Raw genomic sequence first — 27987 nt, forward strand, 5'->3', positions numbered from 1 at the left:
CAAGAAACTTCAAGGTGATAGGATTTTTTTTTTATCTTTTGTGTTTAATAATCCCAACATATATTTTGCCAAAGTGCCCTGAATGTCATGCATTTAATGCAATGGATATTTACGGTATATAAATGGGAATGGAAATTTGTGACCAGACCAAGAATCTTCCAAAACAAGAATCTCCAGCTTCAGGAAGGAGAGTGACAGCTGAGTCTAGTCATGTTCCATGTACCTCCAGAACATTTTAGTAGTTCTGTTTCTCCCCTTAGCCAGGAGAGCTATCGACATGTACCCTTTAAAGATCTTTATTGTTTTGCTTCCCCATGTTTCGAATCTGCTATGGAAATTTCTGCTTGCCCAGGTGGTCTCAAAGTAAGTAGGCAATGAGCCTAAATGAAGTCTGGCAGAAAGAAATTAATTTTAAAAAATCAATAAACTCTGCCTTTGTTTTTATTCAGCTTTAGGGGAATACATATCAGTGACATTTACCTTGGACTATGTCTCCATGCCTGTAAAAACAAGAGGATGGCAGAGCAGATCAGGTGGCATAGGCCATCCATTCCACTTTCTTGGTCTGGTTGACGGCCAGGCAGGAGATGATAGAGACCATTGAAAACTTGACCTGGAAATACTGTGCGTCATCTTATATGTATCCATCAGGACATCAGAATTCGACAACCCAGTGTATGCTTTCAGGATGTTCCTGAGCACTTTGTTTGGTGAGAATCATTTTTACTTCAAATTTCTTGGGGCAGTAGCAGAGATGAAAGAGCACATAGTCAGGACTCAACTCATTACCTCAAGTAATGTTCTATTAGAATTGTTTTTCTTTTAACACTAGATCTCCATCCTGTCCCTTACCATGAAATAACAAAAATTCTCTACAAGCTAAAGGGCAGTTGAAGGTGGGACTGTGAAATGGGCACATGGGCAGGTCACATGTGGAGAATGAATGTTTTCAAGCCAGTTCTTTGATAGTCTCTCAGCATGATTATTATAAAAGGAGCCGTTTAGTTTATTTCTCACAATGAACATAATTTAATCGTTTTAGTTTCAGGTTTATTTTGAAATAGCTGGCCAGTATTTCTCAAATACTGGAAATAGCAGCTGCCAATGAAAAATGTCAATCTTCTTTATTGACTAATATTCCTAAGTTTCTCTATCCACAGAACCAGCAAGAACTATGGGTCCTGATGATCAAATCTCAACCTTGGAACTCACAGGAATTCACATCCTAGCATTACTTTGGGTAAGCTTCCTGTTCTTCTCTTTAACTTCAGCTGTCACATCTACAAAGTAGAGATGATAACACAAGTGGTGTTGAAAGCTGAATAAAAGTGCTTAAAAGTGTTTTACACACTATATTTGGGCTCTGTTGAGTATTTGTAAATTCATTTGTTGGTTCTGCCAATATAGATGGCCAACCTCAAAGTCCTGGCAAGCTAAGATGACAGAGATAGTCTCTACCCAGAAGAGTGTCACAGCGTAGGGTGCTGTGTGTCCTGTAAGGGATGTTCTGTATGTCCTGTGGGAGCCCGTTCTTGGGTTCCTCATGACTTTACCCAGCAGGTCCGCATAGAGGATGATTAGGACCACGGGCCTGAGTGCAGGTGTCTGAGATGGTCTGCACTTTGCTGTGCTGGGGGATGGTCTGTATGGCAAATATGTTGCTCTGATTGGTCAGTAAATAAAACCTGATTGGCTGTGGCTAGGCAGGAAGTATAGGTGGGACTAACAGAGAGGAGAAAAAAAAAAGAACAGGAAGGCAGAAGGGTCACTGCCAGCCACTTGCCAGGACAAGCTGCATGTGAAGATGCCAGTAAGCGACGAGCCATGTGGCAAGGTATAGATTTATGGAAATGGATTAATTTAAGCTATAAGAACAGTTAGCAAGAAGACTGCCATGGCCATACAGTTTGTAAGCAATATAAATCTCTGTGTTTACTTGGTTGGGTCTGAGCAGCTGTGGGACTGGTGGGTGACAAAGATTTGTCCTGACTGTGGGCAAGGCAGGAAAACTCTAGCTACAGTAGGGGATCCTTCAGCTATAAAAGTTGGTAATTAAAACATATTGTACTGCAATATATCTATGACCAAAATGCTGTACAGTGGAAGTCACAAAATATAAGTGGAGAGTGACTGGGGACTAGGGAAAGCATCTATAATCTATATTAAAAGGAAACCCAGCAAAGAACAAAGCCAATGCTATTATAAGCAACAAGAGCAGAGATAGGAAAGAGGTGGTTCGTTGTATGAGAAATATCCAGTATAGTTGGCTATGACACACCTAATTTCATAACAGTCTCTTTATGAAGACACCAAATTGAACAAACATGATTAGGTATAAAAGACTGATCAATATATTTATTTCAATGTATAATTCTGGCCATTTGGCAAGCCCTAATGACTTACACATGCTGTTCCATGGGACTTATCTCAGAGAATCTGGCATGGATATGAATCAATATTGCATTTTAAGCTTCTGTAGTCCATCAAGATGGAAAATAAGAAGGACTACTACTGGACATTCTGTCCAACATCAGTCCTAGAGACAATAAGAAAAAAATGGGAAACAGGCTCCAGAGGCAAACAATATCACAATAATGTGCAACACCAGTGTGGGAGCATGCAGGAGATCTGACTTTTGAGTCTGTGGCATTGGCTGGATACATACAAAAAAGCATGAGTGACATCACCAGAGGTACGGGGTGATTGGATATGGATGTGAAAACATAAATTGCGGGTGAAAGTTTTAATTTTTGTTTTGATCTTTCCTGCTACCATGTACAAACCATGAATGCCTGATGTTTAGCTGTTGGCACAGACTTTGGGTATCTGGATCTGAGATATAGATCAAGGTGAGACAGCAAAAGTTCCCAAGGGTTAAAGAATTATGGGTGAACAGATTCCTGCACAGCCGCTTTCTTCACTCAGTCATGTGCATTTCCATCTGAGCCCCACGCCTGGTGGACTATGATGCTGACTCTTCCATTGGCTTTGCTACTAAGGGAAGACTTTCTGAAAGGACTTTCTTGGTGGGGTTGCAGTCAAATAGAGTGGGCGACAACAACTGGGTGTTTATTTGCAGCTATGTGCTAGGCTTATACTTCTCTTTCATAGACTTCCCTGGTCTATCTGAAGTAGGACTTGAGTACCTCGGTTCTTCCACTGCGCACACAACAGCAGAGTGGTAGATAACCAGAAAAAGACATGGAATTGTGGTCTGTAAGGATGTGTCTAACTGTTGCATTCATCAGCTTCATGGAATACATGCATTACGTATATCTTTGTGAATGCATGTTTAGGGCAGACGAGGAGTCTAAAACAGGTGTGAGACAAGTGCATGTTATGAGGAAATAGTCGCAAGGGTGATGATATGGTAGAGTTCGATGAACACAGCTAAAGAAACAGCTAATGAACTGAAGGATCAGACTGAGAAACTCTCCCTGATGGCAGAAGGAAAGAATAAAGAGGAGGTACCCAAGAAAGCAAAGTGGTATAGAAGACAGAACCGCCATTATCTGAAGTCCCAGGAGGAAGAGAAAAATATGATGAACTATTTAAAGAAATAATGGGGAGAAATGTCCCAGCTGTTTTGAAAAGTGTGGGACCCAAGAATGAGTAATTATAGACCACCAAACAAGAGAGGTAAAGAAAATTCACATGGGGAGTAAATAATTCAGTCAAAAAGTAAATAAGAGCTACTCCCTTGTCATCAGGATGAGAATGGGATAGACAGCAGGCCCCTCATAGCTACTTTGGAAGCAAATTAAAAAGTAACATTTTTAAATAATGAAAGAAAAAAATTGAAAAAAAAGTAATTATGAAGATGATTTCTGTGACATTGCTTATAATAGCAAATATTGCAGGTGACCTATATGCCCATATCATGGCACATAGGTACTCAAAAATTCTCATGAAGAAATATCTAAGACAATACACAATGAATTTACAATAACAACACTGCCCTGAAAATAGCAGAGATTCTGCATAGAAGCAGGGTGATCCCATTTTTATTTAAGTGGAAAGACTGGTAGAATATAAAGAAATGGTTTAGCTTTTCTTTCATGAACTATGCGTAACATTTTGCATACTCTATTATCCACATCTTCTCTATTGCTTTTCCTGCTCTATTTGAGGGCAAACAATCATACTTAGTAAGTATAATTCTTCATTAATTCAAGGACAGCCACTAATTGGGAGTGATTTTAGACTTCAGGAAGCTCCTGCAGAGGTCTTGGTGAGGTGTCATAACTCTGCCTAATGTAATGGCAAGAGGATGGTTCCAGAAGGATGTATTGCATTGACACTCAGGAAAAACTGCCAGGAACCGGTTAGCAATCAGGCAGGGGATATGCCAAAGATGTCTCTGAAGTTTCTAGCTTCTCTGCCCTGTGAATTATCAATTCCTAAATTTAGTCTTGAAAGCACGGTTAGTTCTTCCCTTCTACAGGGATGTTGTGATACAAAAGGCAGATATTTATACCATGCACCCAGCGGCTCCAGCTATGAAAGCACTTCTGAGCCGATTTGTAGATTTGTTCCTGTGCCCACATGGTGAGCCACAGATATTTTATTTTCAAGAAAAACATGTTCTACAAATTCTTTCCCCACCTGTGTCATTAAGCAAAAGCAACTCTGCTTTATTCTCCACTAACCTCTGCCTGAGATTTTTTGAATACAGGTTCAAAGGCACATTCCATGAATATAGCTTTTTCCCATGTGTGTTGAAACCTGCTGTCAAAATATGTGTTATTTCATACTCCTATGGAAAAATGGGCCACGGCTAGACAATTCACAATAGAAACATAGAAGCAATATCCCTACGAAAAAGTGCTCAACTCATAAAAAGTAAATCTAGTTCTAAAATGCCAAATACTCTTCTATAAAGATGGTGCGTGGCCCTGTAAGAATATTGGTGAGAAAAACATCTTCCTATAGGGACAGTACACTTTCCTGAAAACATCATCACCAAGTCTACAGAAATCAAAAAGTATCCTTTTCTTCCAGCCCAGATTGGTAGAAATCTACAATAAAGCAATAACTAGGTTTGTAGTTAAAGATTAGTTGATGTTTAAAGATAAACAATAGGAGAGTGACTAAATAAACTGCATCCCTAATAAAATGCATTTATAAAGCATTTAATGGGGCTGATTGAGTTGGTTTAGCAGGTTAAAGTACTTGCTTCCAAGCCTGACCACCTGTGTTTGATCCTTGGAATCTACAGAATGAACACAGAGAATCAATTCCTGAAAGGAATTCTCTGACCTTCATGTGCATGCCATAGTGTGAACACATACATAGAGCTACACCAAATTAATTCATGAATAATATGATTTAATTTTTTTATTTTACATCCCAGTCACAGTGCAGTTTGCTCTCCCCCTTCTCCGCCCAGTTCATTCCCCCACCCCACTCCTCTGTTCCCATCCCCAATCCACTCCTCCTCTATTTCTGTTTAGGAAAGGGAGGTCTCCCATGAGTATCAACAAAACATGGTGTATCAAGTTGCAGCAAAACTAAGCTCCTCCTCATGTATTAAAGCTGGGCAAGGAGACTCAGTACAGGGAGTAGGGTGCCAAAAACCAGTAAAAGAGTCGGAGACATCCCCTGTTACCACTGTTAGGAGTCCTGCAAGAGGACTAAGCTACACAGCTGTAACATTTATGCAGAGTGCCAGTGTAACATTTGTGCAGGCTCCCTCATTATCAGTTCAGTCTCTGTGAACCCCTAGTAGCCCAGGCTAACTGATTCCGTGAATTTTCTTGTGGTGTCCTTCACCCCTCTGGCTCTTACAATCCTTTGTCCTCCTCTTCTCCTGGATTCCCCAAACTCTGCCTGACATTTGGATGTGGGTCTACATCTGTTTTTATCAGTTGCTGGATGATGCCTCTCTAATGACAATTGGGCTAGGTACTAATCTATGAGTATAGCAGGATATCATTAGGCATCTTTTTTTTTTTTTTGCCTCCTGTCATGTTTTGTTCCATTCTAGGTCTCTGAGTCATCCAGCCTGAGGGTCCTGGTGCTCTAGGCAGTGTCAGGGGTTTTAGGCTAGACCAGTCATTGGTTGGCCACTCCCTCAATCTCTAGGTCACTCTTCCCCCAGCACATCCCATTAGAACAGACTGTAGGTTGAAGGTTATGTGGCTGGGTTTGTTTCTCACTCCCTCCACTTGGAGTCTTGCTTGGTCACAGGAGATGGCCAGTTCAGGCCATGTATCCTCTATTACTAGGAGTCTTTGGTAGGGTTATCTTTGTGGATTCCTGGGAGATTCCCTTGTACCAGGTTCTTACCTAACTCAGGAATGTCCCCCTTTCCAGTAGTCTCTTTCAGTACTCTCCCCCTCTACTTCTTCCCAACCTGATGGTTCATGTACCCATCCCCACCCACCCACAGTCCACTCACAGAGTTTCTTCGATTTCCCCTTCCCATTAACCCTCCTTGTTTTCTAATCTCTCTGGGTCTATGGATTGCAGCATAGTTATCCTTGTTTTACAACTAATATTCACTTATGAATGAATACACACCATGTTTGTCTTTCGGGGTCTGGGTTACCTCACTTGGGATGATTTTTCTAGTTCCACCCATTTGCCTTCAAATTCCCTGGTGTCCATGTTTTTAATAGTTGAATAATACTTCATTGTGTAAATGTACCACATTTTCTTTATCCATTGTCAGTTGAGAGACATGTAGGTTGTTTCTAGGTTCTAGCTATTATACATAAAGTTGTTATGAACATAGTTGAGCAAATATCCCTGTGGTATGATTGAATATTCTTTGTATATATGCCCAAGAGTGGTATAGCTGGGTCTTGAGGTAGATTGATTCTCAATTTTCTGAGAAACTGCCACACTGATTTCCAAAGTGGCTGTATAAGTTTGCATTCCCCCAAACAGTGGAGGAATGTTTGCTTTGCTCTATGTCTTCTCCAGCATGAGCTGTCACTTGTGTTTTTGATCTTATCCATATGACAGATGGATATGATGGAATCTCAGAGTCATTTGATTTGCATTTTCCTGATGGCTAAAGATGTTGGAAATCGCCTTATATGTTTCTCAGCCATTTGAGATTCCTCGGTTGAGAATTATTTGTTTATATCTGTACCCCATTTTTAATTGGATTATTTGGTTTGTTGATGTCTAGTTTTATATATATATATATATATGTATGTGTGTATACATATATATGTACACACACACACACACATACATATATATATATTTGGAAATCATCTCTCTGTGGGATATGGGGCTGGTGAAGATCTTTTCCCATTCTGTAAGCAGCCATTTTGTCCTATTGGTGGTGTCCTTTCAAAAACTTTAGAGTTTCATGAGGTACCATTTGTTAAGTGTTGATCTTAGTATCTGTGCTATTGGTCTCCTGTTCAGGAAGTTGTCTCCTGTGCCAATTTGCTCAAGGCTGTTTCCCATTTTCTCTTTTTTCAGATTCAATGTATCTGGGTTTATGTTGAGGTCTTTGATACACTTGGACTTGAGTTTTGTTCAGGGTGATAGATATGGGTCTATTTGTGTTCTTCTACATGCCAATGTACAGTTAGACCATCATCATTTGTTGAAGATACTTTCTTTTTTCCATTGTATAATTTTGGCTTTTTTTTTTTTTTTATCAAATATCAGTTGTCCATAGGTGTGTGGATTTACATCGGAATGTTTGATTTGATTCCTTCGATCCACCTGTCTGTTTTAATGCCAATACCATGCTGTTTTTATTATTATAGTTCTGTGGTAGAACTTGAAATCACAGATGGTGATACCCCTGGAAGTTCTTTTATTGTACAAGATTGTTTTTAGCTACTCTGAGTTTTTTGTTTTTCCATATGAAGTTGAGTATTGTCTTTTCCAGCTCTGAAAGAATTGTGTTGGGATTTTAATGGGGATTACATTGAATCTTTAGATTGCATTTGGTAAGTTGGCCATTTTTACTATGTTAATCCTATTGATCCATGAGCATGGGAGATATTTCTATCTTCTGACATCTTCTCCAATTTCTTTCTTCAAAGACTTGAAGTTCCTATCATATAGGTCTTTCACTTGCTTGTTTAGAGTTACATCAAGATATTTTTGTTCAAGAGGGAATACTGATTTTTTTAAAACATTAATCTTATATCTATCTATTGCAGAATATTCCTTTACATTGTGTGAAGATGTGTCACTGTGATTGGTTTAATAAAGAGCTGAATGGTCAATAGCTAGGCAGGAAGAGGTTAGTCAGGATTTCTAGGGACAGAGAAAGTTCTGGGAAGAAAAAAAGGCTGAGTTGCCAGCCAATTGCAGAGGAAGCAAGATATGCAAGAAGAGGGCTAAAAGCCATGAGCCATGTGACAGCACATAGATGAATAGAATGGGTTAATATAAGTTAGAAGTTAGAAACAAGCCTAAGCTAAGGCTGAGCTTTCATAATTAATAAGAAGTCTCATGTGGTTATTTGGGAGCTGGCAGGTGTGACAGAAAAAGATTGGTTACATCTATCCATTTGACTAAAGGTGTTTATCAGCTGTAGATGTACTATAATATCTGTGAATAATGATACTTTGACTTCTTCCTTTTAGATTTGTATCCCCTTGATCTCCTTTAGTTCTTTTATTGCTTTAGCTAGAACTTTAAGCACTAATGAATAAGTATCAAGAGAGTGGACAACCTTGTCTTATTCCTGGTTTTAGTGGAATTGCTTTGAGTTTCTCTCCATTTAGCTTGATGTTGACAATGGGCTTGCTCTATATTGGTTTCATTATGTGTAGGTATGTCCCTTATATCCCTGATATCTTCAAGACTTTTATCAGTCTTGATTAAAGGGGTGTTGGATTTTATCAAAGGATTTTTCAGCATCTAATAAGATGATCATGTGTTTTTATTTTTTAAATACCACAGTTTTTTAAAATTCATTTTATTATTAGTTATGCTTTTGTGTCTGGGTGTGTATATGTGTACCTAGGTACAGGTATCCCAGAGACTGTAAGAAGACATTGGACACCCTGGAGCTGGAGTTTGAGGTGGCTATGAGCCACTGCAGCTCAGTCCCTTCAAGAACAGTATGTGCACTTAGCTGAGCTATCTCTCATTTAGAAAGAGAACCAAGAATAAACACCTGAGCTGTGAACAATGATTGTCTCTGTATGATGCTTATTACTGTTATTGTTGTCGGTCTGAAATTTTTCATATTCTCTGAAGTGAAATATGAACGTTAAAGTACCTATTTTGTTAAAAAAACAATCAATATTCTTTCAGTGATATATTTGGATTTCAGATTAACCTGATATTAAAACATAAAATATATGGTACAGTATATATATAATATATATATTATATATATTAATGTATGTATTGTACAGTATATATACATTGCACCATACTACACAACTATGGAAAACGCATATACACAGTGAAAGAGCCAATGATAATTGACCCATATATGAAAATCAATTCTGTAATTTAAAAACATTATCACACAGCTTAGACTTACCTGTTTATTTTACTACAAAGTTTCATAGAAATTGCACATCACTTGATCAACATTTATGAGGGAGCAGGAATCAGAGTTGAGAAAGGCTGAGAAGTATTAGTCAAACTCATTTCACTGGTTGGCTTGGTGAGCCTTTTCTTTCATTGGGAGCCAATGAGAAGTCATTGTAGCTCTCAGACTCTAGAGTTCAAAGAATTAGATAATTTGAGTGTCCATGTCAGTGTTTGGCTGACGAGGTGATAGTGGAGAACCAGGACACTCAGCTAGAAGTCTATTTTAATGATCTAGATGGGGAGTGGTCTACCCCTGAGTTGAGGCTATGGGGCTGGAATGCAGATGAGGTTCAGGGAGATATTTAGGAAGACTTGACAAAGTAGAGTCAGATCAATTACGGTGAGAAGAAGGGCTTAAATAGCTGTTGGTTTTCTGGATCGGGTAGCTGGAAAGGTGATATTAGTACCCAAGATTAGCTACCCAGTGTTTTCCCAGTGCCCCCACACTGCACTTTTACTAAATGTCTTCATTGATGAATTGGTCTTTTTTCTCTTTCTGAGGACACAAGTTTGTGTTAATACATTACTTTCATGGAGTTTGGGGAAATTTAACAGAAGCCACAGACTCACAGCTAGTTTTAGCCTGTATGTTCTGTGTCATTTTCATCATGTGTAAGCAAAAACAGAAGAAATAACTCCTAAAGTCATGGAAGGATTTTTAAGTTTTCTACTTTCTATCAGAGACTAATTCTAAATGATTTAGTGAAAAGTTGAAAGATATTTCTGGTCCAGTCACCAGCTTTAATTAGTTGTTTTTCAACCAATATATTTTCTTCCTTTCTTTGGGCCCCATATGTTCTCCACTGAGAAAGGAATTTATGCCTTCACCGAGACCTGCTAACCAGGCACAACCACAGAGTGTGCAACCACAGAGTGCACAGAGTGTGCCTTTCCGTAGACATTGCATTCATGTGAGAGGGAGCTTGGGAAAAAGAGACTTACAATGGCACAGGATAGAAGAGTGAGTCCTTCTGTTCCTCCGCATTCAACCATTCTTAAAAGAATGAGACTCTAGCCTCTGACTCGTGCTTCTGCTGAGCTCTGACTAGTGTAGGAGTGATATTGTAAAAGTAACTCTATAATATGTGTTATATAGTTATTTATATATTAATATATTCATTTATTAATGTATATTTGGTTGCAATATTTCATAGTACCTTATAGTCAACTGTTTGCCTTATGAAGTCAGGCCCATTTTGTACATTAGTTCTTTACTTATTGTGATTTTAGTATTTTCTTCTCTTCCTTTGCTTTTAACATGAACTGATGCTCTTTTTTTCAATTCTGCTTTGCTTTTTATGATTTTTTTCCTGAATGTGTGGTGGTTTGGCTTATAGCTTTATTTTAAAAGATAAATTTATTTAAGTTATGAATGTAAGAGCCTCCATAGCAAATTTTTAACTCAATGAAAAGCTACTCAAAGCACATTTTGGAGCTAGGGAAATGGTTTAGCGAGTATACTACCTGGCCCACAAGCAGGAGGACTGAGTTCAGCTACATAACACCATGCAGACACCTAGTTCTAAGGAGTTTGTATGTAGTCTGTAACCTCAGCACATGGGTGACAAAGTGGGGCAGAGACAAGCAGATTCCAGGAGCTCTTTGGCCAACCAGCTTTGCTGAATCAATGAGCCTCCAAATTGTTGAGAGACTCTGCTTCAAAAAAAGAAAGGTGGAGGATAATTCAAGAAGACTCCCAATGTTGACCACTAGTCTTCATTGTATGCCCATATACTCACATGTGCATCCACATACACACATGAACAGGTAGGTATGTGTAACAAAAACAGCACATTTTAGAGAAAGATCTTGGAAGGAATCTCCTTGGCTTCAGATGTGTTTTCCACTAAATTCTTCTAATCAGAAGCTGGAATAATCTTTCAGAATTGCATTCCTTGCTGTGTTGGTTCAGATTCTTGGATAAACAGATGCCAAAACAGAATTTTAAGTGCACAAGATTTATGAAGGCTCTTGCCTGTGTGCATGTGTAGACAGTGATGGTGGGAGACCCAGAAGTACATGAACAACACCTGGGGGAGAAGAAGGTAAAGAAAGGGGGTTCACATAGGCAAGTGTCAGTCTCCCCCCTGCACAAAAAAAAAAAAACAACAACAACAACAAAAAAAACAGAAAATAGGAAATACGATGTGACAAAAGACATGCTACTTTCTAGATTTTGTTCTCATAAGACAAAAATATTCTGGAATTCTCTACAAAATTTTGAAGTAAAAAGAAACAAAAAGTACTTCCCCCCTCCCCACCCAACATATGTATATTATAAACAAAGGTCAACTTGGGAAAGGAAAGACTCAGAACTACTTCCAGAAGAATTCTGTTTGAAGAATTAAGAGTGTGCGTCAGAGGCACTAGGGTGAAGTCTTACCCACTTAGAGAGCTAGGGTAATTCACCATGAACTGGGTACTTGAAACAACAGGATTTTATTTTCACAATTTGAGAGGCTGGAAGTCCAAAGGCAAGGTTCCAGAAAGGAGAGTCACTGTCTAGTGAGCACTTCTAATGTGAAGATGTTATCTCCTCCCTATGTAGTCACAGACGGGAGGGACAAGTCTCTGGAATCCCTTTCATAAAACAATTAGTTCCAGGAGGGCACAGCCCTAGTTGCTAATCATTTTCTCTAAGTGACACCTCCTGGTACTTTTATCTTGGAGATCAAATTTCAGCATGTGAGTCTGAGGAGATTCGAGGAGTTGGACAACAGACAGGAAAAAAAGAGGAAAGGGATAGAGGAACAGGTGTAAAAGGATGAAGACAATGGATCTAGAGCCTGCTAGACTGTGTGGATAGCTATAATGAGTGTGACCTTTCTGCACCATGCTGGAGTTGGCATTGCAGCTGAGAAAAAAATCTGTCAAAGGTGTGTGGCCTGGATCAAGGCAGAGATCATGGAGATTGTGCATCCATTCCACTGGAGGCTGGCATAAGCCCACATCCTCTCCTACGATGGCTACTTACAGTAAATGCATCAGCTACCATACAGTGGGATCCAGAAGAAGGAAAAATTGTTTTACCACTGTCTTATTGCTACTAGTACCTTGAAAAAGCTTTGAGGACGATTGAGAAACTTTGTAGACTTCTAGTCTTCTTTGATATTTGGGAAATCACAAGATGGTGGGAATAGAAGCTTACACCAAAGAGGTAAATGAGTGCTATAATATACATGCCAGTTAACAAAGAATCAAGCATAAAGAAGGAATGCTCTAAAGACATTCCATAATTCAGATTATACACACACACATATGTATATATACAAGCTATGTACAATATGTAAAATATGTTGTGTGTGTTGAAATGAGTATGGATAAAGGACAAGATGGATCAGTGGGTAAAGACATTGCTCCCTGCCCCTGCCCAGGCTTAAGGACATAAGCTCAAGCCCAGGAACCCACACAGTAAAAGGAAAGCAGTAATTCATCTAAGTTATATCTTCCATCCTCCACATGCATACCATGGCAAGTGCACACATATATACACAAATGCATAAGTAAACATGTAAAATTGGTAGCTGATAGAGGATTATGCACACATACAAACACACACACATATCATTGTTTCTTAATCATTTCCTCAAAGTGACACCTCCTGGTACTTTCATCTTAGGGATCAAGTTTCAGCATATGAATTTGAGGAAATATGAAGAGTTGGACAGCAGACAGACAGACTGCTCTCTGCATTTCCCCCATACTTTTTATTTTTTGTTGATGATACCCTCTTCTTCTCTTCTTCTTCCTCTTCCTCTTCCTCTTCTTCCTCCTCCTCCTTCTTCTCCTTCTTTTACTTCTTTTTTTTTTTGTTTTTTTTTGAGACAGGGTTTCTCTGTGTAGCTTTGGTGCTGTCCTGGATCTCGCTCTGTAGACCAGGCTGGCCTTGAACTCACAGAGATCCACCTGGCTCTGCCTCCCTAGTGCTGGGATTAAAGGTGAGTGTACCAACACCACCACCTGGTGATACCCTATTCTTTAAGAAACTAAGAATTTATAGCTAAAGAATAGGACTTTAGAGTACAAGATATAAATAAGATATGATTCACATGCCTAATATATAATACATATGTAAAATTATAAATACATTGTATTTTATAATTATAAATATAATAAATATATAATATTCAATAACACATTCATGAACTATAGAATATATTTGTATTTCATATCTTTAATAACAGATTTCTTTTAAACTTATATAAACTCTTAATCCCAGTTATAGAAATATCTCTCACTATTGTCAAAGTGAATTTGGCCAAATGGATTACAAATAAGAATAGAAAAGAGTTTACCATGGCTGTTCAGCTTATAAACTTGGAAGCACTCTATCAAAAAAAGAGAAGACCTCTTAGATCTTGGCAGCATACTTTTCTCATCCCTTCTGGTTTCAGTGTCAACCTCAGCCTCCACAAATCCTGGAGGCTTTCACAGATAATGTCATGCTTCAGTGCAGACCTGGTGTGTGCATGTCTTTCATTTTTCTGCCCTCGCTTCTCTCATTCACAGAAGCTGGGAGGAATAGAGCCTGAGAAACCTGAGGGAGACCTGGAGCTGATACCCTCTGGGGTGTCTTCTCATGAGTAGTGAAGAGAAGCTGGCGAACTGATGATTCTCTGAGATAATATGTCCTCACATTATTCAGAGAGTGATATTCTCCATTCCTTGGGGTGTTTTTGGTGAGACTGAGCCCCCTTCATCCTCCATGGGGTCCTATACAATGCAGGCTTCTATTGTCTTCTCTCTTTTGTCCTTTTCCCGTTTGTCCTTTCTGCTCCCTGTAATCAACTCTAAAGTAACTTACACGGATGCAGATGTTTGGTTTACATTTTGTACTGGAAGGAGACATGAGTTCCATACCAGGCAAAGTCACCACAAATATCTAATAAAGTGACATTTTTTATTAATATTGAGCAAAAAGAAGTACTGCATGAGGAAATGGAGAGAACCTAAAAGGTATCAGTGAATTTGGAGTGAGATGAAAAAAATGGGATTCGATGGAGTTTTCCTCGGTTTTCTTTTGTTTTCACTTTGGAAGCAAGAGAGATGCTAACTTTGTTAAGAAAATGCTGTCATTCTGCTCCAGTTCAGCCTTGCTTTTCCATCTCAAGTCACTCCAGTCTTAAGTTGGTTATTCTGAAGTTCAAAATACTAAAGCAAACACACACGCATCTGTTCATGAGAGCATATACTATCTATTCTCTACCTATCTGTCATCCACAAATACTAATATCGAAATGCTTACATTATACATAGCTAATACAGGTATATATATTTATTATTTAGGGTTTCAAAATTACTTTTTAACATTTTTATCTATCTATCTATCTCTATCTCTGTATCTATCTATCAATCTATTTATCTATCTATATCTATTTATCTATCTATATCTATTTATCTATCATCTATCATCATCTATCTATCTATCATCTATCTATCTATCTATCTATCATCTATCTGTCTATCTATCATCTATTTGTTTCATCTATCTATCATCTGTCTGTCTGTCTGTCTGTCTGTCTACCTATGTGTATGTGGGCATGCTGTGTGTCTACCTGTCTATGTGTATGTGGTTATGCTTGTGCCATGGTGAGTGGGTGGAGGTTAGAGGACAACTTGAGGGAATGCCCTCTCTTCTGTAAAGTAGGATCCAGGTCAAATGTAGGTCATCAGGGTTGGAGGCAAGCGCTTCTACCAGCTGAAACATCTTACCAAATCTTTTTTTAGTTTTACTTTTTCCTATCCCTGTTTAGTATATTCTGAGTCATTTCTATACACCTTTAACACTGAGCAGTGGTGGTCATTTTTCTCTATGGTAAACATCCCTCTCATTCATGTGCTTCTATTTACTTTTTGTTGATTTTGAACTTACCTGGTTTCTTATTCTTTAGTTCTTTCAGATCGACAGTTATTTGTTTTTAGCTGTCTTCTTTGTTTCCTCTTGAGCACTATTTTGATAAAATTTCCAATTTAACAAAACATTTCTTTAAGATATTACTATGAGCAGTAATTTTTAGACTTTGGATAAACAAATTTTGTTCTAGTCCCTCATTACACAGAAGAAAACTATTTACTAATGAGTTTTAGAATTCCACAAGTTTTTAGGGGAAGTACTGCTTTTGTTTTATCAGAGGAAAAATCTGAGACTAATGGGTTTTAATTGCTTTTCTAAAAATACAGATGGCTTTCTCCCTCCAAATACCATCACCTCTGAATATTACACAGATTCTTTTAAATTAATAAAAAATGAGTTCATTCAGTCAATATCAAATGGAATTTTAGGTAGTGAGCATGAAGAGAGCACAGAAAATAAAAATTTCCAGTGTTTTGGGTCTTCAGTACTAGTGGAGAAAAGGGGTGAACCATAACATGGATCAATAGCTATCGTAAATCATGAGATAAGCTGAAAATCATTGCTTAAAGGTAAACAAATTGCCAGGATATTCTGAAGTATGGCTCTCCTTCTGTTAATCTTTTTCCATCTTGTTTTAGTTCTAAACTCTATTATAAAATCTAGAAGCTCTAGTTCACTGTATTCTTCCTCTAATATTTTTGTCTGTTGCTTTATTTTCTCCTCCTCCTCTTTGACGAGAGGTCTTGTTTTGTACTATGTAGCCCAGGTTGGCCTGGAACTCAGAAGCTTCATGTCTCAGCCTTCTCAGCACCGACTGCGTTTGTGTCTGAAAATTTCCCCAGTTTTGAATTTCAAGTCACCTTTTCATCATCTTACAAATATTTTTTCAACCATAGTGTAAAATTTTTACTCTTTATTTATAAAAGTAAAAGTTAAAATTTGGTCATTTTCACTCCCTTCATCACCTTCCCTCATTCCATTGTCTTTCCCACTGAAATCTTTCTTCTAAACTAACCCTCTCCTACTTTAAAAAATATTTATTTTTTGTGTATGAGTGTTTGCCTGCATGTATGTATGTGTACATGCACATACAATAACCACAGAAGCCAGAAGAGGGAGTTGGATTCCCTGGAACTGGAGTTTCAGATGCTAAGAACTACCGGGGGCTGTTGGGAATGGCAGCCAGGTCCTCTGCAGGGGTAACTAGTGCTTTTAACTGCTGAGTCTCCTGTCTTCATCTTACACTGAGTGCCTCTTTGCCTTAATCAATTGAGATTAGTAGTTAGGGTTGCTTTTGTAAGTCTGAGTAGGGTTTTTTGTTTAGTTTTTAACATAGGCAACTTAATAGTCACTATACTACTAGAGAAAATGATACCCATTAACTTCACAGTCCCTCAGGTGCTGGAATTAGCCAGAGTTTTTGACTTGGCTGTTTTACTTATTTTTGCATTATCAATTAGCATTTTTTCAATCCCAACCTGGTATAATATGTCTGTGTTTATGCTCCAATTGTTAAAAAGTTACATTTTAAAATAAGAAAAATCCATTTACTCATTCAAAACGATACTTAACTTTATTTTGTGGCAGATGCTAGAGAACACAAATATGAAGATATGATTAATATCTACTTACACTGAGAATGCAGCCCAAATATTGTGTGTGTGTGTAGAGACCTATGCATGTGTGCACACATTTGTGTGGAGGCCAGAGGTCAACCTCCAGTGACTTCTTCGGTCACTCTTCACTTTTACTGTTGAGACAGGGTCTCTCAATGTACCTGCAGCTTACTGACTTGAATAGAATGAGGCTGGGGAGCTCCAGGGATCTGCCTGCCTCTGCCTATCTAGTGCTGTATTACAGGGATGTGCTACTTTGCCTGACTTTGTTTTTCTAAACAGATGCTTGGGATTCAAATTTAGGGCCTCACACTTATACAGCAAGCAGTTTATGGACTCCGTCATGTCTCTACACAAAACAAGTAATGCTTTTGTGACAATTCTTTATGTCCTCCAGATCTAGTCATTTGTAGAATCCACATTTCCATACATCAGGTTTTTTTTTCTTACATGTTGAACTTTTCTGTTTTCTTATACTTGGGTAGAGACATTCCTGCTTAGTCTCCAAGTCTAAGAACAGTCACAATTAGACTCCATCTGCACATAAGGCCAACACTCTTGAGCCCCAAAGCTTTGGAAGTCTAAAGGGTAAATTTGAGGGTTGGGTTATTGGCCTTGGGAAAATCGTATTTATTCATTTCTTCCTTCATTTCTTTGAGTTGGGTATTTTTGTTCCTCCAACTTTCTCTTTTTGTATGGACTAAATTGGAAGAAGGAGAAGAGGCATTAGCAGCTCATCAATTTAGCTGGGACTCTGAAGCTCATGGAATATGGGAACAACCAGAAACTTTTGGCAGAACACTTTTTCTGGTGCATTTGCTTTAAAAATGAGCATTTGCCCAGAGGAAATTTGTGATAATGGCATAGAAGTAATAACAACCCGAGTCGATTGTTCAAATGGTCTATTTGATGAGAGATTTAAGGGAGGAGAATGAAGAAGGCAATGCACTGGGTCTTTAGTCCTGACCTGTGAGAGGGAGGCTGGCACAGTTCCTTCCACAGCTACAATACCAATCTCTGCATAATGGATGCACAGAGTGTGCCTTCTTCAGATAAGTGCATTTTTGTGCAGGACTATGTTAATTATTAGTCATTCAAATCCCAAAGGAGAAATTTCCCTGAGTGTAAACTTTGGAAAGTCCAACTAATTTCCCATCGTTTTTTATCAGGAAAAGTAATAAATAGGTGAAGCTGAAGAACTGTGCAGGGGGACCTATTGTGTATTTTAAATTGACATTTCATTGTACTTTTTTTCAATCATTTGTAGTTTCTAATCTGGTCATACAAATATTCATCCATTCATTTTACTCTTTGAAAGGGCTCACATATCAATGACTTCCAAAATACTTCAATATCTGTGGCACTGACAGAGGTCAATATTTTGGGCACATTTAAATGTAAAATTAATGTAGAAGGCAATTCATGGATCTTAAGTATAAAAACACTTTCCGAATTTTTTACTTTCTCAGTGCAGTTCAAGCCCTTATTGAAATACAGACCATCACAAAATTCTGTGGGTGGGTTTAACAGTCAACTCCTGCATTTGTGATCTAAGGGCTGAAGTTGCTCCTCAGACATTCATCACATTTTCTTTCTTTGTTTTAAATCTCTAATATGAGAATCTGCCATTCTTGTCCTGTTGTGTTAGATATCTCTCACGCAATGTAGTTTAATATTCAGCCATGTTGTGTGTCTCTCAATAGCTTGCTGTTTGAATTGCTAAACAATATTCTATGAACATACCACATTGACTATGTTCCATTTGTGTGTACCTGAATATTTTTATCATTTGGATACTGTGAATAAATCTAAAATCCAATCCTGTAATATTTTTGGTAAGCATTTTTTGAATATTTGCTCATGAGGGAGATTAACCTCTAACTGTCCTTTAATGTCTTTGTCAACTAGGATTGCACTGGCCTTACTGCTAAGCTAGTAATCATTCTGCTTCTCTAGATGTTTTTTTAAGGTTTCTTCTTATATATTTGACTGAGTGCAATCAAATTTATCAAGACTGCTAGTTTTCTTTGGGGAAAAGCTTTTAATAGTTGTTTGAGTTTATTTATCAAGCACAAGATGATTCACATCTTCATTATTTTATGCCCCTTTGAGAAAACTGCCCTACCCCCTCCCAGACCCTTGCTTCCACGTCTTTCCTGCTTTCTATATGTTCTTTAATCTATTGGGTCAATTTATTTGTTTTATTGATTTCCCTTTTACATTACTGTCTTTGTACATTTTTAGTAATTGTTATATAGAAAATACATACACTTGCTTATTTTTCATAATGAGACTAGGATTAATATTGTATCATTTCACATGGACTTAATAAAACTTGTCTGTATACCTGGCGTGTGTGTGTGTGTGTGTGTGTGTGTGTGTGTGTGTGTGTGTGTGCCACATCTTAAACCTTGTCAACATCTATTTTGCGTCTATATACTACATAAACCACAAAAGACATTGATATAATTGTGCTTTGAGCACTCACAACAATTTTACAGAAATGCAGAGAAAAAATGAGAGTTACTTATCTTTAACACACATTTTTACCTTCAGTGAACTTCCTCCTTTGGAGGATGGACTTTTCAGTAATTCTTATTTCTCCTCAGCCCTGGAGCTTCCTTCCACAATTCTCTTCCTTTATGTCTGCTTGTAACTTACTTTCCCTACATTTTTCATCCAAGATTGTAGTTTTACTAATGTTTGAATACAAAAGATGTGGTTGAAATGTTTTTTGTTTTTATTGTTGCTGGTGTTGTTTTCTTTTAACACCTTCATGACACTGGGCCAGAATTTTATGATCCTCAGCTTTTAATGATAGAATGATTTTTTTTTTTTTTTTTTTTTTTTTTAGCATTTCCACACTATGTTGAATTGGGGCTTTTGGGTCACTTTCAATGATTTCCTTTTCCTTTGGTTTTGTGCAGTTGTCTGTTACACCTACAACTCTAGTTTCTTCATTTTTTTCTGTTTGCTGATTTTAGAAGTTTATATAACTTTGTGCTTCTTTTCCCCATTTTGAAAAAAATGTCATTGTCTTGGAAATCTGTTCTGTTTACTCCCCTGTTTCTTCTGAGGCTTCAATAAAATGCTCAAAGAAGGTCTCTAGGTTATTGCTGAGGCCAGCAAACACGACTGATTTTGTTGTTGCTTCTTGTGTGACAGGGCCTTTTAGTGCAGACTGGCTGCAAATGACCTGTGAATCTGAGGAGGAGCATGTGCTTTAGATCGTCCTGCCTCCGACTCCAGAGTGCTGGGATGTAGCAGTGAGCCATCAGGCCTGACTGTGTGGTCCCATGCTGTGTGCGGCAGCACAAATGCCAGTTAAGATTTATTAGTGCCATTCATTTGGTTTTGGTTGTTTCATGTTTAATTCCAGCCATGTTTCTGTGCTCTGTCTCAAGTGTGTCGACTCAGGGATCAGTGTCCGCACTGTTTACCCAATCCACTTGTATCAGGCTGCTCTCTCCTCTCCTCTCCCCTTCACTGTCCAGCTGCTCTCTCCTCTCCTCTCCCCTTCACTGTCCAGCTGCTCTCTCCTCTCCTCTCCCCTTCACTGTCCAGCTGCTCTCTCCTCTCCTCTCCCCTTCACTGTCCAGCTGCTCTCTCCTCTCTCCCCTTCACTGTCCAGCTGCTCTCTCCTCTCCTCTCCCCTTCACTGTCCAGCTGCTCTCTCCTCTCCTCTCCCCTTCACTGTCCAGCTGCTCTCTCCTCTCCTCTTTCCCCTTCACTGTCCAGCTGCTCTCTCCTCTCCTCTCCTCTCCCCTTCACTGTCCAGCTGCTCTCTCCTCTCCTCTCTCCCCTTCACTGTCCAGCTGCTCTCTCCTCTCTCCCCTTCACTGTCAGGCTGCTCTCTCCTCTCTCCCCTTCACTGTCCAGCAGTTCCACCTCTGACTCCCTAGACTCCACCCACCTCTACAGGACAAATATTGTGGTTCATTATGTCCTCAGGCCAAAATCCATACAATTCAAAATCTAACTCATGGAAGTCACATTTCTAGTTAATTTTTTACTGAAAATCTGTGTACATTTTTATTTGTTTTCTCTTATTTTTGTCTCTTTTTTCGCTTTATCTTTTATTTTTCACAATCTGTCTACTTTTACTGACTTTGTTTGAAGTTGGCTTTTTGTTTTGTTTTTACATTAACTAACACTGAATCTGATATATTTCAGACTACCGATCTGATAGAATTTACCTCTCAGCAATCAGGATCCATTTCAAGTTATTTTTATCTTATATGCCAGTATTTTTTTTAAGATGCCATGAACTTCAATAAATTTCTAACAATTTTATTGAGATGCAGTTACAGATCATAAAGTTACCTTTTAAGAAGGTATGATTCAGCATAGTGGCAAGTTATATAACAATAAGCTGTGCTAGGTTTTCTGTGATAATTACCATTGTTAATTTTTCATCACCCTAAAAGGCAACTCTCTTCCTTAACAATTATTGCCTCTAACTCTTGGAGATCTTTAACTAATTCCTGGTTATATGGGGTTACCTGTCTCAAATAATTTATGAAAATGAAACAGTAGGGTATGATCTTCTGTAACAGGCCCCTTCCATTTGGTACAATGTTTTCAAAGTTCATCTGTGTTGTCTGTACATTAGTACTTTCTTTTTTTGCTAAATGGTACTCCTTTGTATAGATATACCATAGTTTGTAGTCTTATTCCTTAGCTCATGATGAACATGTAAATTGATCTAGGTTTTTTTTTTTTTTGGTTGTTAAGATGATGTCATTATAATTTAAATGATGTGGAAAAATATTTTCATGTCTCTTGTTTTATAGCTAGGGATGGAGAGGTGGAGTCATATCATATGTTAACTCTGTGTTTAATGTTTGGAAGGTTTGCTAAACTTTCAAGAAGGGTTCATTGTTTGACATACTCACCAGTAACATAGTATAGTTCCATTTTCCCATGTTTTTCGCAATACCTTTTTTAAATTTTTGCTATTTAGTGTGTAAGAAGGATCTCTCATTGTGCTTTTAATTTATATTTTCTCTAAAGACTAAGGATGAGAATATTCATATGCCTACTGGCCATTTACATATTTTCTTTAGAGAAATTTCTACTAATTCATTGGTTTATTTTTAAATTGTGGTAATTTTCACTTGATTATTAAATTGCAAGGGTTTGCTCTATAACCTAGATGTACACTCTTATCCGAGCTCTCATTTGAAACTTTTCTGACATTCTGCAGGCTGTCTTTGCACTATATTGTTGATATGTTTTATAGGACCAAAGTGGTTTTAGAACATTTTGATGAAGTCCAATTTAACATTTACAAATTCACTTTTAGTGTCTTATTTAAAAGCATTACCTGGCTCTAGGACAGTAAAGCCTCAGTCTGTTTTCTTCTAAAGATTTTAAAGTTCAAATCTTATATTTTGGATGGCAACCAAGTTTGATTTGATTTGTATATATGATATAAGATTGGAAATTCAGTTCTTTTTTTTTTTTTTTTTGGCATGAAGATATCTAGTTCTTCCAGTACAATTTCTTGACAAGATTACACAGAATCTCAAGTCTCACCTGACATGGATAAGAATAGACAGGACTTAAGATTTTTCTTAACATTTACACAGCTTTGCCCATGCAAGTGACTTTCTGGGTTTCCCAGGAATATGTAAGAACTGTACAAATTCCTCTATGAAGGACCCAGAATTTTCTTTTTAATTTTGGGGCTTTGTGATTATTCCAAGTGACCTGAACACCCTAATCAGATAAGATGTTTATCAATTCCCTTTAACTCTGTTGTGAGGAGGGATATATAGATGCCCAGATGTACAACTTGTTTTACTCCTTCATATTTAAGTCATCACATAAAGGTTCTGAGGATAGGCCTTTTCCAAGTGACTCCAAGGCAGTTCTGATGGTGACAGTTCTACAGGAATAGGACGTTGGTGGAAATTCCAAATGCTCTCCACCTTCCAATGGCTTCTCCATCACTGTGGTTCATATTTAGCACCCCGTTAAAACCTCTTGGTTTTCAGCACTTTAGTGATAGGAAGAATGATGCAGGACTAGAGTCAAGCCTAAATATTACAAAGTTGAGTGACACTATTGAAAGTCAACCAAATTTCCTGAATACACCCTTTCTAGATACTAGGAGCATTTGGTTAATTTCTAGAGCACTTAAAAAGATGACTGGCAACTGCTTAGCAGTGTTCTTATTCATTTTAGGGAAAAGATGGAGTTTTGACAAACCTCACTTCACCAATACTACCTTCCAATAAATTGAATAGTTATTTAATTTGTAAATATGTTCAATCCATGTAATATAGATTCAATATAATAATATTGAGGTCTATCATAAAACATTTTTAAATAGAAACTTAAAACAAATGTGCTGCAAGATAAATGTAAATAAAATTTCTAGTTTTTCTCCATCCTATTTCAATTGATCATCTTCCTAAGATCTTCAGAAATTTGGGGAATTCCGGCCGGGCGGTGGTGGCGCACGCCTTTAATCCCAGCACTCGGGAGGCAGAGGCAGGTGGATCTTTGTGAGGCCAGCCTGGGCTACCAAGTGAGTTCTAGGAAAGGCGCAAAGCTACACAGAGAAACCCTGTCTCAAAAAAAAAAAAAAAAGAAAAAATAAAAGAAATTTGGGGAATTCCTGTCAAATTTTACTTTCATAGTGATTGAGGTTTCAAGATGATATATCAGCACTGAAAAGCTTTATTGATATAAATTCTGATAATAACTGTAGCTATTGGTGTATATTATAAGAATACAAATTGAAGTTTTCAAACATGAGAACCATTGATACAACCTGTGTTTTTAAATTAAGGAGAGAAATAAACACAATAATTCCCAAATGTTTGGTCCTTACAAGGCAGAGTAGAAATCGACAAAATAAATTTGTGGATAAAATCCAGTCTGTTGGAAGCCCCATCTTGCCATGTCCATTTTTATTTTTTAAATTTCTCTCTTAAAGATAAAGCTGTTAGTTCAGCTGACAGAGACACAGGAGATGTTGGCCATTGTAGGCTTTCTCCAACCTTGAGATACCGTCAGTATCATTAAGCATGCTTGCAAATCAGGAGAGGATACAACAACGTGATTAGCATGTTGGTTCTCTCTGTCTTTTCCCTGTGAATGTCTGTGGTTCAGTGCTCTCCCTGTCTAGTCTTCCTGTTTTACTAACTGTGGTGGTATTGTGTTCCCCAAAATATTGTGCCCCCTAATAAACTTATCTGGGGTCAGAGACAGAACAACCACAATATTAAACATAGAGGATCGGCTGTGGTAGCACACGCCTTTAATCCCAGCACTTGGGAGGCAGAGCTAGGCAGAAATTCATATGTTCAAGGATACAACCAAGCATGGTGACTCACATGTTTAATCCCAGAAAGTGAGCCTTTAATCCCAGGGTGTGGTGGTGGACAGTAGAAAGGTATATAAGGCGTGAGGACCAGAAACTAGAAGCATTTGGCTGGTTAAGCTTTCAGACTTCTAGCAGCACAGTTCAGCTGAGAGCCATTCAGATATGAGGACACAGAGGCTTCCAGTCTGAGGAAACAAGATCAGCTGAGAAGTTGGCCAGGTGAGGTTAGCTATGGCTTGTTCTGTCTCTCTGACCATCCAGCATTTCACCCCAATACCTGGCCCCGGGTTTGATTTTATTAATAAGACTCTCTAAGATTCCTGTTACAACTAACAGTCACTTCCTCTTCTCCCTCCTTCACATGCAAAGGAAAGTCTCATCATTAATTAGTACTTATTATTCCTTAGGATATTTAACAATATCCTTTGTAGTTTCCTTAAACCTTACCCTCGTCTTTGTAAATATTTCCACTCTTCAACTCTCCTAAATTATATTCATTTAGTATGTCAGTTTCTTTTCCATTAGAAAGCTAATTATTATCTCAAGATAGTCTAATTTTTTCTCCCTCATATGGGAATCTCACAGTGCTGCCTGGGCTGTCTTAAAGTGGCAAACACAAGCAATCCTCCTGTCTCAGATTCCTGAGTCATCAGTGCTATCAGTATTTGCCCATGTTCAGTTTCTACCCCTCCATTCTTAGATCTATACTTCCATCCATACTGAACTCTCTTCTTCAAAAATATTCTCTCTCAGTTCATGAAATTATATAACTTAACAATTCTGCCTTTTGTCTTGAAATTGAGGTATTGATAAAATCATAACTAGTTCCAAGCTAAGAATAATGCTTGCAGAGACTAACTGGAGCCATCCTGGTTGGTTGATCTTTGTGTGTATGGTTCTCACCAGCAGTGTTTGTGGACAGTTTCCGTCCTCATGCTCATGCCTGTTCTTTAATTTTTATACACTCTGACTCCCTGCAGAGTCCAAGTTCACAGCAAGTATAGGATTTGACCGATTACAAATATGTAGTTTCTCTCTAGTAGCAGCCTTAGATTCTTGGAAGAAAGACATTTTCAAATACAATTGCTAAATAAGAGATTAATAGAGGATCTGGGCTTCTCCAAATTGGGCTTTGTTTTGGGAGCATCCTGCGGCACTCTTGTGTTGCTTTTGAAATTCTGGCCTCTTTCCTCTTGGTCACATCTGTTGACATCAAGGTGCATTTACATACTGAAAAGAGATCTTCTTGACCCTCCTGTTAAATCACATTGCATCACAGCTGTCAGTCTGAGCTGGAGAATAAAGATCAACCTGAAAACTGTGACAGACCATGTCTCCTTGACAGTACAGCATGCTATGTATACTATTTGTCTGCATAATATGCACACTTCTTCTCTTTCAAAAGTTCTTTGCATCTTGATTAGGAATGAACACAAGTAGGCTTTTCAAGATTGTCCTATGGATAATTGGTTCATAATTGCTTTTTATAGGATTGCTCATCAGAAATCTGTCATAAAATCTTCTCCAGAGAGCACAATACAAGCCATCAGAAATAAACTGTTGTTATTATTGTATGCATATGAAGATATGTGCTTATTTGTATAATTACCTCAACCCTAAGTATGCTATTTTCATGAAGCAAAGTCAGCTTTAGATCTAATATCTCTTTAAAGAAAGGATATTGATTTGAGAATGGAAAGAAAATAATAGATTGACAGATTTCCATTTTCAATTCAGGGCCTTAAACTCTTTGATTATATGGAGAATAGTTATGAAATGGCGCAAGCTTATTTTATGACTTGTGTTTCCTTTAAAGATTGGGGGCATATTAGTAAACACACTGAAGGAAAAGGTCTATAAACCCCAGGTAAATATGGATCATTAGTATTCACTAGTGATTTAATGATTCCTTTACCCTTCTAGCTGGAGCAAAAATTATTGCTCCAAAAATATAAACAGAGCTAGGGTGAAAACTCAATCAGCAAAGTATTGAAAACTCAATGGGGACCTGAGCTTGATTCCCTGAAATCACATAAAAAAGCTGGGGACTGATGGTGATGTCTTTCTGTATGCTGTCAATGTGTTGCTCTGATTGATTGATAAATAAAACACTGAATGGCCAGTAGCCAGGCAGGAAGTATAGTATAGGCGGGATAAGCAGAAAGGAGAATTCTGGGAAGTGGAAGGCTGAGTTAGGAGACACTGCTGCCACCATGAGAAGCGAGATGTAAAAGTACAGGTAAGCTACAAGCCACATGGCAACTTATAGATTAATAGAAATGGGTTAATTTAAGATAAATGAACTAGATAGCAAGAAGCCTGCCACAGCCATACAATTTAAAAGTAATATAAGTCTCTGTGTGCTTATTTGGGTCTGAGCAGCTGCAGGCCCAAGTGAGACTGGAGAAAACTCAAGCTACAGGGGACAATGACATGCATTTGAAACCAGAGAGCTGAGGAAGAGGAGACAGCAGATCTCTGGAGTTTGCTAGCTGCCAGTATACTTGAATCAGTGAGTTCCAGGCCAATGAGAACAAAATGGATGATATATGTGGAAATGACCAGAGGCTTACTCACCATTGGTCTCCATATCCATGCATAAGGCACATCCAGAAGTGTACACACACACACACAGAGAGAGAGAGAGAGACAGAGAGAGAGAGAGAGACAGAGAGAGAGACAGAGAGACAGAGAGAGACAGAGAGAGAGAGAAATGAAATGGTGAGTCTCAAATATCTCTTCTAAACTTAAGCTGCCATAAGTAATGATAATGTTGATCTTACTAATGATAATATTTAGCAAACATTCATGATAGCTAAAACATCTAGATTATGACCACTCTGTATGTTATGGAGTCTTCTAAGAACTTTTTGGTTAATTCTCAGAGCAAATCTGTGAGTGATCTTTTATCTTTATTTCTGTTTCACAGAGGAAGAAGTAGAGGCAAGTAAATTTAACCAACTTTCTCACAATCACAAGGCTGGTTGGGGAGATTATAGGTATTGTGCTTAGGAGAGGAGAATTACATACATGAAGAAAAATAAAGAGATGCTGTTCTGGGTAAAAGAGCAAATATTTCATTGTATGTTTTTATAACATGGTGATCTGTTATATAGCCTGCTTTCTGGCTAGGATGTTGACTATCAGCCTTTTAATAAATACCACTATGCTTTCCAGAGAGGATTCCTAATACTTACATTGCACCAGGAAATGCTTTGTTGCCTTGACTGGATGTTTTCAGCATCTCTACATCTTCAAAACAGAGATAATTTTAGTCATATACAAGGTGAGTTGTTGATCAGAAATTTGAGAATATATATATTTTTAATTTCCTTGGAGAAAAGCCCTACTATAAAAACAAATTTGGGATGTTATAATGACAAGTGTGTGAGTGTACATTAATTTCCCCCTTATGTTCTTATTGCCAGCAGATGGAGGCTGAAATTGAATTGCTGCTGACTGTTGTCCCCTGTTATGGCCTGTGGAGATATGACAATTGAGGAAGAACTTAAAAGAATGCCAAGTAACAGAGCATGAAGCAGTGGGTGTGACTGGTGCCGAAGACATTTTATGGCTGATAGTATTTGGCAAGAAAAAAATATGCATCCTTGACTGTAGCTTTGCAAAATAAATTCCACCATCAACCATGCCTC

General features: G+C 38.0%; 1 long non-coding RNA gene across 1 annotated transcript; it reads left to right on the forward strand.

Annotated features, from left to right (window-relative positions):
• LOC121830531 (uncharacterized) lies at positions 1–27983 on the forward strand. Its single transcript, XR_013051957.1, has 5 exons — positions 1–363; positions 450–710; positions 1161–1240; positions 27512–27620; positions 27763–27983. It is a non-coding gene; the product is annotated as an uncharacterized LOC121830531 (long non-coding RNA).
• Positions 27984–27987: the final 4 nt, after the last annotated feature.

This window comes from Peromyscus maniculatus, chromosome 6 (assembly GCF_049852395.1).
Source record: "Peromyscus maniculatus bairdii isolate BWxNUB_F1_BW_parent chromosome 6, HU_Pman_BW_mat_3.1, whole genome shotgun sequence".
In the NCBI taxonomy this organism is placed as follows: Eukaryota; Metazoa; Chordata; class Mammalia; order Rodentia; family Cricetidae; genus Peromyscus; species Peromyscus maniculatus.